Source organism: Sorex fumeus, unplaced genomic scaffold (assembly GCF_029834395.1).
Source record: "Sorex fumeus unplaced genomic scaffold, SorFum_2.1 ptg000240l, whole genome shotgun sequence".
Taxonomy (NCBI): domain Eukaryota; kingdom Metazoa; phylum Chordata; class Mammalia; order Eulipotyphla; family Soricidae; genus Sorex; species Sorex fumeus.
The window spans coordinates 10,075,906-10,078,340 of record NW_026606297.1 but is presented as its reverse complement, the minus strand read 5'-3'; the positions used below and the strand labels follow the sequence as shown (position 1 = coordinate 10,078,340).

General features: G+C 33.1%; 1 pseudogene; it reads left to right on the top strand.

The window, feature by feature from the left end:
• Positions 1-842: 842 nt before the first annotated feature.
• LOC130018204 (uncharacterized) lies at positions 843-985 on the top strand (annotated as a pseudogene).
• The last annotated feature ends 1,450 nt before the right edge of the window (positions 986-2,435 follow it).

The window sequence follows — 2,435 nt, the reverse complement described above, 5'->3', positions numbered from 1 at the left end:
TTCATTAAATGTGTAGATTTTTTTAATGGATCACACATGCAATCTACCATTTAGGGAATGGAGATGAGGACCAGGTGGAAGAGGCAGAGAATATTGATTATTATGGGTAGAGAGAAACTATACTGATGTAGCTCCTAACATTGTACAAATATCACACTCTGAAATGTTGAACTAAAAACACACGTGTAAGCCGGTTTTATTTTAATAACTTACTTTTGAAAATAATAGCTGCAAAGTACCATAAAATGCAATGAAACTCAATGTCGTTATGTGCATATATCTCATGAGTAAATTTTTTACTAACCCACTTTGCTAAAAGTGGGTTCGGAATCCTTATGATAGAATTAATACAGCCATCTCTAAACAAAATGCTTATTAGAATCAGGGTTTTTTTTTTGTCTGCTTCTGCAAAGTTCTGTGAAGGAAATTTAATTCTTTACTTAGTTGCAGCACTGTGCCGAATTTAAAAGCTTATGATAAACAAGGAAGTATAAATGAAGAGGATGACTTTATACACCCTCTCTCCATGTGTTCCCTATTAACAGAAACCCAGCATTTATTGCTGCTTCCAGTAATACTGGGGGCTTAACTTTTATTTAATCACATTTGAAACCTTTTGGTAATAGTCAGGTTTTTTGTTTGTTGTAACTGAATATCAGAAAATCTTATTTGAATACCAAAAACCACATAAAATCTTATATGCCAGAGTTAAAGTCCATGAACTAGTGCTACTTGGTAAGTGATAATCTGTCATTCTGGATGGTTTGGCAAGTGTATTACTAAGCAAGTTATTAGTGTTTTCAAAGCAAAGGTATTGTGTCCATGGTAAAATAAACATTTATATACTTACTTGGCAGGGGAGAGACCATGATCACAAAGGTGGTTTTCCCAAGGTGAGGCTTATCCAATGCACTCCAGATGTGCTGACCCCTGCAATTTCAGTGCAGAATTTGTGGTAGTGGGAAACTTCATCTGCAATCCCCTGAAGAAAGAATAAAATAAATATTTCTGTCTCAGTTTATTTAGTAGCATCTATTGGTTCACAGGGGCCCAATGCTTAAGTCTTGGGACAACAGTAGCTGTCTGACCAATGATGACAAAAATACAAAATTTTCTTAGTTCTATATAAAGGTTAAAAATCAACTGATCACTTATATTAACTTAGACATTCAAATTTAAGCACAATATACTTTAAAAAGGAAATACTTGAAACAGAAAAAAAATCCTACAGTAATATGCAAGATTATTTGTGAGAAATAATAATCTTAGCGATAGAGAAATATTATTTTTGCATTAAAGAGTTGTAGCAAAGGATGGTGAAGTATGGTGAATTGGAAGACCATACCCTAAAACTGCAGCTCAATATTTAATGTACTAAGTAAAAATTTACAAAAGGTAATTTGAAAAATATTGGTCTCTAGTTTAATGTATTTAGCTTTGGATGTATGCCAATACAAGATAAATTTTAGAATGCATTTTGAAAATGAGCAACGAGTCATGCTGATTTAAAAAAGATAAAAGTGTCTGTGCCCAGAGATGCCACAAAGAACTGGAGTTCACGTTTTGTGTAGAGGAGTCTCATGAAAACTAGTATCGCAGACTCAACAAGCATCACCAGATGTGGCTGCAAGAACAGGACAAAAGCAGAATCAAAAATTGAAAAATGCAAAAAATGTAAAAGTTTTAAAAAATGGATACACCTAAAATTATTTAGACATATTTATTCTGCCTGTCATAGGTAAGAGACAAATAAGCTAGACATTATTCAAATGTGTTCTATAATAGGTAACTATAGAGTTTTGCTAAAGTGAATGTAACACCATAGAAGATTTTCTGAATTAAGAGACAATTTTGGAATAATCAGATTACTGATTTATAAGTTATACAGTAAAATGTGTAGAAACTTGTCAAAAATAAAAATAAATTTGGATCATATAGAAAGATATAATCCTGAATTAGAATGCTAATTAGAAGACATTTTTATAAGCCAGCATCATTTTCTGTTGTTAGTATTAAAATGTGTCTTCCTGGGTTATTACTGTGGGCAGAAAGCTTCACTTGCACACAGCTGACCCAGGTTCGATCCCTTAAGATCCAAACAGCCCTCAGAGACCCACCGGGAGTGATTCCTGAGTGCAGAGCCAGAAGTAACCCCTGAGCACTGCTTGGAGTGGCCCAAAAACCAACAATAAAAAATAAATTAAAGCATGACCTTTCAGCAAAAAGACTTCAAAGAAAACACAGTTATTTTATATTACCCATGGGTAGCATCCTACCTTTTATTTCTTTCTAATCTTCCTTCCTAGAATATGAAAAAAGAAATCACTTTTACTTGAAAGAAAATAGTTCAGTAAAGTTGGGAGTTATTGTCGCAAGACTATATTGTTCCCTATTCTGTAAATTTTTTAAATCATTTAATATTCCAATTCTCATCC